Below are 9995 nucleotides of genomic sequence, written 5' to 3'. Positions count from 1 at the left end.
CTCTCACCTCCGGATGAAGAGACAGTGTTGCACTAGATTTTCTCCAACATCCCTTGCATTTCTGATAGGTGTAAGCTTATGCCAGCATCTCCCAAAGAGTCCTCTGTAGCACATTTGCTCTCCTTGAAAAAGTTTCCATAGTCAGAAAAGTTTGGAAAAATTTTCAAAACATAAGCCCCCCTCTTAGATTTATAATTTATATTAGCATATTAAAGTTCTAAAGAGACCCAAAGTCAGCAAATCTGTTTCACATTGCTTAACACAGCATTTCCCAAACTTATTTGACCAGAGAACCCTTTTTCTACATAATATCTGTTAGCATCCCTCAGCACTGGGGTTCTATGGAACACACTTTGGGAAACGCTGGCCAATACCAAGGACCAAGGTAAGAGGCAAATGAATTTGTCAGAATCTAGGGATGCCTTTCCCCTATGGCTGAGGGTGCAGACCACTTCCCCAAGGCCCCCAGCTCCCAGCTCCTTGGCTCATTCAGCTGACACCGATTGAGAAGACGGAGCCAGGCTCTGGGGGAGTGAATATAGAGATAGCAGAGCAATGGCTCCTTCCCAGAAAGAGTGCCGGGGCTGGGGTGCAAGAGGAGAGCCCAGGCACTGCTGTAGCCTGCAAGGGAGACTTACAGGGTCTATCCAAGCTCGGGGCCTTTTGTCTCCTTCTTTCCCATGGGTTGGTATCAGTTAGCCATCAGTTTTCCAGTAGATTTGCTCTGTCTGGTCTCACCTGCCTATAAAGCATGCAAACATGTTCATTCATTCATGTTCAGATATATACACACACACACATATACATACATACATATACATATATACACATACACATATATATGTATATATAAAGAGAGAGAGAGAAGAATGCATGTATTTCATGCCTGATGCCATTGTGGGCACTGGGGATACATAAGAATAAAACAGGAACAGGCAAAAATCCCTGTCCTCATGGAGCTGAAGGAAGAAGATAAACAGTGAGAAAATAAAAATACATGGCAGTTAGATGGTGATGAGTGATGAAGCAGAGGGTTGGAACTGGCAGTGTCAGGGGAGTTTTACTGTTTTAAATTGGGTAGGAGTGTCAGGCAGGGCCTCACTGACCTTTACATAAAAACCCTCAGGAGGGGACGGGGTGAGCCAGGTGGAAGTGTGTTCTAGGAAACGGGAGCAGCAAGTGCAAAGGCCCTGGGGTGGGAGTATGACTTGTGCATTTGACGCACAGCTACAAGGCCAACGTGCCTGGCAAAAAGGAGAGAGGGGTGAGGGGCAGGGAAACGGTCAGAGAGATAGCAGGTGGCAGGAGTGTGAGGCCCTGAGGGGCACGGGGAGCCTCTCGAGCAGAAGGCATGGCACAGTCTGACTTACCTTTTAATACAACTTAGTGGGACTTACATCTCAGCGTGTGCAAAGTCCCTGTGGAGAGTCAAAGAATGTAATGTTGGTTCACGAAGCCACAGGTTTCCTGGTGGGGGTCAGGTGGCCCTTCTGCTGATGACCACACTTGTCCTGGGATGAAAGGGTGGAAAAGGGTGGGGATGGAGGGAGGCCGGTAGATAGAGGTGGGCAGGACACTCAGACAGACGATCTGTTTCACACGAGTATTATGGTTCCACTGTGTGCCAAGCTCTGTAGCAGGGCCACTAGCTTGGAACCTCTCTAGTAATTAATTCACCCTGTGAGGTGGGAAATCTCTATTCCTGTTTTGCACTTGAGTGTGGTATGATTTGGAGGTCAAGTCACGCAGATCACCAGGGGAAGACTTCTCACATCCCAGTGCTCTTTCCTCAGCCTCACACTGCCTGGTGTTGGGGATGGTGTTCGGAGCCCATTCGCTCTCCAGGGAAGCACTTCCCAGATGGGTGAGCAACCATGGCCTTTCCTGTTGACTCCAGATATCGTGTTAGTAGCCAGAGTCTACAAGGTGAGTGGCTCAGATCAGAAACAGATGCTGAGCCAGAGCAGGGCAAGCAGAGGGTGTACTGGGGAGAGTTCTCAGGACGTACAACTGTAAGGAAGCTAGGAAGATAGGACTAGGCCGAGGGTGACGCTGACCCCAAATGTGGTTGTACCAGAGGCCTTGGCCAATCTGACGGAAGCTCTGGAGCTGGGGTGGTCCCTCAGAGTTGTCCTAAATTGAGACAAGAGGCCAGCCTTTGCACCCCCACCAGCCAGTGATTGCCCCTGGACTACCCACTGTAGGATCCATTACTTTTCCAGCTCCCTGCAGTCAAGGGCCATGTCCAGAGAGGACCCAAGCTGTGAGCACTCTGCAGTTGATATTCCCAGAAGCTGGGGGATGAGGGCCTGACCATGAAGAGGGGACCGGGTGGAGTTTGTATGGCCATAGGAAGAGGTTCATGGACAAACATCTTCTGGGTGAATCCCAGATCCCCTACACTGAGTGGGTCTCAGGCACAGCACAAGCACAGGTTCTTCACTCTTCCAGAGGGTAAGAGTGGGTAGACTGCCCCTTCCTTCATCCCTCCTTCCCTCCTTCCCTACCTCCCTTCCTTTCCTTTCTTCCTTCCTTTTCTCTAACATTTATCAAGCCCCTGCTGGCTTAAGGCACTGGATTAGGCTCTGGGGATAAAAGGAAGAACAAGACAAGGTCTTTGCTTTGTCTGAGCTTTCTGCCAAGTTGGGCAGATAATGGTGTGAATGAGAGAGTATGGTAAGGTGCTAAGTGGGCTGTAATGGAACCATATCTAGGGTGCCATGGGGAACCAAGAAGGCTCCAGGTGGGGAAATACCTCCTCAACTCTCCCCAACATGAACATGATCAGGAAACTTGGCCCTGGCAGCTTAACCTGACTGGACAGTCGGTTTTGAAAACACCCATCTACTCCTGTCAAATAATGACAGACTTTTATCGAGTGTTCTCAGTGTCTGAGTTGAAATCATTAAACAACCCTGTCTCAGGCTGAGTCGATTTCCCAACCACCTTGGCCAGACTGTGCCTAGGGTACAGTCATTCATTGAGTCATTCAGTATTTACTGAAAAACCTAATCACTGTTTAGGACAGGATGCAGTAGAGGACACCAACACTGCCCTCATGAGCCTGGCTCTCTAGGTGGGCACACAGTGTGGTCGCACTGCTCCACGCCAATGTCCCTGACTTTCTTGTCTATCTCCCCCTCTAGACCATGTCTCTTTTGACTTTCTAAATCCAAGCAACCCTTATGCTTTTAACAATGAATGTTTGTTGCTTTTAGAATAAGAAAAACACCCAATAAAAACTCTTTTTAATTGCAAGAGTAAGAAAGAGTGACGTAGGCAGATGTGGCCTCTGTTGAGTGGAAAGTCGCAGAGCAGGAGATTAAGATGGTAGGTGGAATAAGCCTTGAAAGCCATGGGGAATGTGTGTGGCCTTGGAGCTGCCTGGGAGAAACATGACTTGGTCTGTGTAGTGACCTCTCTTTCCCATCCTCCCTGCCACACATGGCCATCGGTTACCATGATATCTGCAGTTTTGATACAATGGGCCAATTGCAGACATTCTCCAGGAATTAGGCCAGTCTGGCTCTGAGTGTTTAATCAAGGACATGTAAATCTCAGAGAAGCCATATTTAGCCATATTGACAGAGCAGCAGGAAAAGATGTTCGGCAGTGAGAGAGAAGAATGAAGCAAAAACACATAGAATAAGAGACAGTAGTGACAGAGAGGGAGCTAGCCACTCTTCAGGCCCAGCAGAGCTCCAGGCCTTTCCTGATGCTCATCCTGTGAGACCACCACCTTGTCAAATGGACACCCTGTGGGACCGCTAGCTTCTCGGATGGAAGCTGGGAGTTCTCAGGATGTTGCTTCTGCTCTACCCAGAAGGCCCCCCAGGGCCAGTCCCAGCCTTCTCAGCCCCTTTTGCACCCTCCTCCCTCAGATTCTCCCATGTGCCTCTTTTCTAGTCTTGGGGGTGGGATATTCTCTTCTTGCCTCCTTCCCCCAGTACTCCCCCTGCACCCCCATCTCACTGAGAGCCAAGCTTTTAAAGTCAAATGCCAGGAGATGCCTTTTGGTTTCTCTTTCTACTGTACAACCCTTCCCCGAGGCCCTGAGCATAGAACAGCACAGCTTGAAGGAGGAGAGGTTGAGGGAGAGACAAAGAGAAGGAAATAGCCAGAACTGTTAAAAATTAGTTCATAGCTCAAAACATATTATCTCATCACAAAACAATAGTAATTTTAGAACATAGTTTTTCCAAAAGCACACCCACCTCTGGATTCTGCTACAAGCACTGTTCCAGGTGAATTTCACTGTTCTGTGAGGCCAGATTGTAATGTCAAGACCATTCCTTCATTCATTCATTCATATGCCAGTAGACATCCAACTGTTTCCTTAAGAAAAATTCTCGTCTTGCTTGCAGATTCTCTCTTGGCCGGCTGCCCTGCAGGGGGAGGATGGCCATTCATTTGGACAAGTCTTAATTAGGCCCCTTAATTTTCATAAAAGGTTGTCAACTAACATTCCCCCCAGGATGACTTAAGATTTTGTTTTTAAAATTATTATTATAAAAGCAATACCCATTTATTAGAAAAATGTAACAGAAATGATTAACTCAGAAAGCAAAAGGCTGGTGCTATCTTACATCTCTGAGATCCCTACTTTTAGATATTTGATGTACATTTATCCAGGTTCTTCCTTCTTATCTTTCTTTGTTGGTACATACTGATCTGTTTCATTCTTCTTAACAAAACTGCATAGTTTTCTCGGTTAACCTTTTAAAAATTATTTTTAAAATTGAAAAGTAATACATAATTATAGTAAGGAGGGCTTAGGTGAACTAAAGTTAAACACTGTTGGCAGTTTCTTAGGTATCCTTCTAGAAATTTTCTATGCCCAGATGTTGCTTCATTATTTAATTTTTAATATAAATGGGATCATTGCCATTCCTACTGTTCTGCAACTTACTTTTTTTGCTTAAAAATATGTCTTCACTTTTCTTAACAGTGCGTCTCCATCTCTCTGGCTTCTGTTCACAGCCACACACTGTCCCGCTGGCCAGGAGTGCCACGATTTACGTGTCTAGAGCCAATCCCCAGCCACATGGAACACCTGCATTCCAGGTCTTTGTCTGAGACAGTAGCCCCAAACTGCCTGCCGCCCTGTCTCTGAAAAGCAGAGCTGAAGGAAATACTCTACACAGAGAATAATCTGAAGATGAGGATGGCGTTAATCCTTGCATTCTTCTATCTGTCATTTCTGAATGAAGCTACCATCGGTGCGCAGCAGATCTGATCCACTTCTCCTGGGCCTTCCAGGGAACGGCCTTCACCAGGTCACGGTCCCATTCCTGTGTGGCCTTGACTTACCAGCAAGGGTGTCAGGGAGGACGGAGACTTCTGTATGACTCAGGGCCCACATGAGCCCCACCCCCCCACACACACACAAAACAAGTCTTGTTCCTTCCAAGGAACGGGCCTGCTTCTTCCTTAAGGAGTGTGTGTTTTTTTCCTCATTTTCCTTTTTGGCTTTGGCCTCCCAGAAGCCCAGAGCCAAATTTTAGTAATTACATAAGACTTTGCATAGCTGCTTACTATTTTTATCTTATCTGTCTTGTCTTTTATATTTCCTCTGGATTTTAATTTTAAAGATCTTGAATTTATATTTTTGAACTTTTCTTTTCCTGTTTAGCAGGAATGTCTTATTTTTGTTGGTACTATTGAAAATCACCTTTTTTAAAAATTTTTTCCAGAATGAGCCAGGGCAAGAAAAAACTAATTTTGGAAAATGCATTTCTGAGACACACCTTCCTGCTCAGATGCCTGCTTCTCCCCAGCCCTGTTGACACGGGGAGGTTTGGAGGGTGCCCTGGAGACTGAAAAAGCCAGGTAGGGCAGTGGGTGGCCTCGCTAAGAGATCTGCAGCTCAAGGACATGGGATCAGACTTCAGTGGAGCCGCCTGGGCTCCCTGCGGTGAGGCGTGTGTGCTGCTGAATTGCTTAGCAGGGCTCATTCCCGCAATTCGCAATTCGGGGTTTCCTTGGCCCCTTGAAGCCTGAAGAGTGGCTCTCGGTCACTCCTGGAGTGAGCTTGGGAATTGGCAGGGCCAAGTCGAGACCTGCAATGCCTTCAGAATCAGAGTTGAGAAGGCTCCAGGGTTCTCCACTAAATACCGGGGAAAGAATGGCAGTCCCCGCAAGCCAGCCGGTTAGATGCTGTCCTGTCCCCTGAAGTGAAGAATGACTGTGATAAAGTAATAACCGGGAACAGTAGGTGACCCAGTTTGAACAAAGGGGCTGGGAATCGATGCTCCACAGCCACCACCCACTTTGTGGGTCCTTGTCCTCCAGTGTTATATATTATATGCAAATCACAGCACAAACTTAAGGCCGCTTTTCATGTCAAGTGGCTTCTTTGAGCCTATATGTTATATTTTACAGATCTTGGACAGTAACATTTTTCTTTTTAGCGCGAAGTTGCTCAAGGTTCATCTGAGACTCTTTTAAATTGCTGCTTTCAGAGAAATAACAATGTAAAATCACACGATGATGTATGGCCCCGTCCGGCAGGCCGGGGCTGCAGCAGCCACCAACGCCACCAAACCTCTGGGAATGAAGCGGTCTCCGGAGCGCCATTGTGCAGTTGTCCTAACCGGATCATTTTTAATTAGTTGCAATTAATTTTCAGTGACAGCACCCTGCAATATCGAGTCAGAGAGGCCCCAGTGCATGGGTGGGGTCATTAGGAACAGACGGCTGGTGAAAGAAAAGCCAGAGGGAGGGCTCATCCCAGGGCTTTCATCTACAAGATTTTTGGGGTGGGGCTGGGGTGTGTGGGGGGGATGATGTCCTGAGCTGGTGGAGGGAACTTCTTCCTAATGAAGCAAATGTTCTGATTCTTTCTGGGCTGTGTGTAGAGCCTGCTAGTGGATACTTATTGCACTCTGCACATATGGCCCTTCTGGTATGCAAGTGTGTCCCACAGGTTATCTCACTCCAGGAACACAAAGTGGTTCAGCCAGCTGAACTCTGCCTTAATTGGGCTCCCCCAGAAGCAGATCCAGGAAACCAATGAGGGGTATTAAGCAAGTTAGCACTGTGGGCGCCTGGAGCTCACTCCCCTTGGGGCACTCAGGGAGACAACAGAGAACACACGTCTCAGTTGTCCCACCCATGTGGAGGAGGGAGGGAGGGTATTTACACTACTATCCTGTGGGTCATTGGCTGAGGACTGCTGGCAGCTGGAAGTCGGGCTTGGAGCCCCAATGTGGTAAGGACAAAGGGACAAGGGTGGGTGCAGGTGGGTGTATCTCCCATAACCTCTAGAACCCCTTCCAGTTCTACAGCCTGACAATTGCCTCAGTATCCCTTTGACATCCCTGTAAGGTATTTACATCGGAGGAAACAGGGGCAGAGATGTTAAGTAGGTGACTCAAGCCCTGCCGAGGAGAGCTGAGAAGTCAGTTCCCCACTTCCCAGTGGCAGGCTCTCCCCACCCTTCCACAATACCCCTCACACGTGGGTGCCACATCTAGGAACCTGCCCCAGCCAGGCTGATGCTTCTGAGTTTCACTCTCTTCCAGCCAATGCTGACACTTCCTCATGCTACATCCCCAGCAGACACTACTAAGTGTTCTTGGCACGCCTTCCACTGCATCCAGATGTGGATTCAGAATTCTCAACCAGCGGCTGCAGGCAGTGGCCATCAAGCAAAGGTATATACACAAGAGAAAACCTATTTGCTGCCCCTGGCCTACTGAGACAATCCCTCCTGAGCACAACGTTCTCTAATCAAGACATTTTGCGTGGCCCAGATTACACAGCAGCACAGTCCCTAGGTGCCCCTCCCTAGCTGAATTTCTGGAACCAAGAGTCTCACCTCCATTTCTGATGCACTCATTATCCTAAACCGTGGCTTTAGAACCAGGCCTAGTGCACTTGACCTCCCTACCAGGGCCTCTCTGGGAAGGTGAGGGGTACATACTGCCTCCCCAAGACTCCTCCCTCATGCTCCCAAAGCCACCCTTCATTGGTTAATCAGCAGGAAGGGAGTGGGAACTAATAAAACTTGCCCTTTTCTAGGGAGTAATAACGACAACTGCAACAAACATTTTATTGGGCACTTACTATATGCCATATACTGTTCTAAGCATTTTCATATACCATATTAACTCATTTCAGTTTCACAGTCCAGTGAAGTAACATTATTATCCCCATTTTAGAGACAAGAAAACCAATACACAGAAAGGTTAAGTCACTTGCCTATGGTCACCCAGCAACTGAATGGGAAGGCTAGGATTTGAACTCAGGCAGTCTGAGTCCAGGACCACAGTGTTGAATTCAACTCCTTAGGAGTTCTGACACCCACTACATACCTACTGGGTTTTATTTCATGATTCCCCTAAACTGAAATCCACACTCACTAAAAAACACTCTTTCTAAAAATGCAGGGCTTGACCAAATTGCTTCTCTCTTTTTTTCTTTCTCCTTGAAAAGGTGAAGTGAATTACTACATCTATTTGGGGTCCCCTTGAAATAACTGGAGAACCCAGCATTGCCGCCTTTCTTCCAGGCCCTTGGGCCCATCGTCAGCCTTGGGTTAGGACACAAGGATCAGGAATGTGTGGTTGTCCCCCAGAATATGGCCAGTGCAGCACCTACCTCCAGAGGATCCGAGTTCTCCTTAATAATTCTATAGGCACTACCTCCCATTAACTTATCTAAACCCTGTTCCTGTGCTTGGGCAATCTTCCCATTTAAAATGATGCCTCTTTGCCTGCAGAAGTCACTTTGAAGTCACCATCTCAGCACACCAGGTTGTTGGTTTTTTTTTTTTTCAATCATCAACATGTACTGTCTTTGGACTTCTAATAAGTGTTTTTAAATGCTCTCAGGGTTTGGGATCTTATTTGTTTTTTTCAGCGGTTTCCCTCTAATTTTGTTTCTAGTCAGTCTTTACTTTGATGAGACTGGGAAATCTCTGTTCTAGAGCTTGGGGCTCTCCATTTTTTCCCAGGTCTCTGGAGTTGAGGGGTGGGGTTTCCTAGACTTTGGGTTACCCTGTGAACGCCCTTCTCTGATGTTTACCCACCGGAGACCCATTCACCACCAGCACTCAAGGATTGCAAGTCAGTGAGCCAAGTCAGTGCCCCCTCCTCCAGGCCCTTGTCAGGAGCACAAAAGGCAACCACTTTGTGGTTTATTGGGACACAATTGACATTTGTTTGTGAGATGATCATTTTTTTTAAAGTGGAAAAATATGTACAGCAAGGTGATTCACTCAAGGAAGGAGGAAAAACAGGCTTCGGGCTCAGGCTGGGGGTGCCGATGGGGAGGGAGCAGGTTAGAGGTGGTCAGAAGAGGCCTCCTGGAGAAGGTGTGGAGACTGCAATTCTCCCCCTGGCTCCCAGCCCATCACACCCACGACTTCCTTTTATTACCAGGTTTGTCATGCCCTACTTCCTGTACCAGAATGGAGAGCAAAGATAATATAACCAACTTATGCACATAATTTTTATAAAAAATCAATATATTGACCCAACTGTAGCATAAGGAGAAATCAAAGGAAAGTAAGTTACAATAAAACAACACATATTTCAATATGCAAATGCTCGGGAATAGTGAAGAAGTCAAATGCTTGCACCTAAATGCAAAACCACCCAGTGGGACAGCTGACAGCACCACCTGCCACAGGGTGTGCTGGCCACGTGGGTGCTGGTGTCATACAGGCCACGGGTGGTGTGCCGGCGCGAACAGGAGTCTCTGAAAGGGCTAACAACTCTTGGTAGAGTTCTGGACAGAAGAGAGGATAATTTTCCCCTCAACTGTCCCAGGAGTTGAAAATTTCTAGTTCCCAGAAAATTCAATGTATATTAAAAATATGCAAAAATACTCTGTGCTTATAAGCAAAACAGAGCTGGGCGGAAGCTCGGGTGGATTGTAAACAGGCTGTGCTCCCCCACGTTACTGTCGGGCCCAGGCGTCTCTGGTGGTGCAGGAGTTACAGTGGGATGTGAGTGAAGGGCGCCCCCTAGGGGTGATGACCAGGAAGTGGC

The 9995-nt window shown here is 47.4% G+C and overlaps 1 long non-coding RNA gene across 1 annotated transcript; it reads left to right on the top strand.

Moving 5' to 3' along the window:
* The first annotated feature begins 1790 nt into the window (after window positions 1-1790).
* Window positions 1791-5617, top strand: LOC119510362. The gene is made up of 2 exons (XR_005211903.1): window positions 1791-1926; window positions 4981-5617. It is a non-coding gene; the product is annotated as an uncharacterized LOC119510362 (long non-coding RNA).
* Window positions 5618-9995: the final 4378 nt, after the last annotated feature.

The sequence above is a fragment of the Choloepus didactylus genome, chromosome 15 (assembly GCF_015220235.1).
Source record: "Choloepus didactylus isolate mChoDid1 chromosome 15, mChoDid1.pri, whole genome shotgun sequence".
NCBI classification, from domain to species: Eukaryota; Metazoa; Chordata; class Mammalia; order Pilosa; family Megalonychidae; genus Choloepus; species Choloepus didactylus.
Note: the sequence above shows the minus strand (reverse complement) of the source record. Positions and strands in the feature narration are given on the sequence as shown.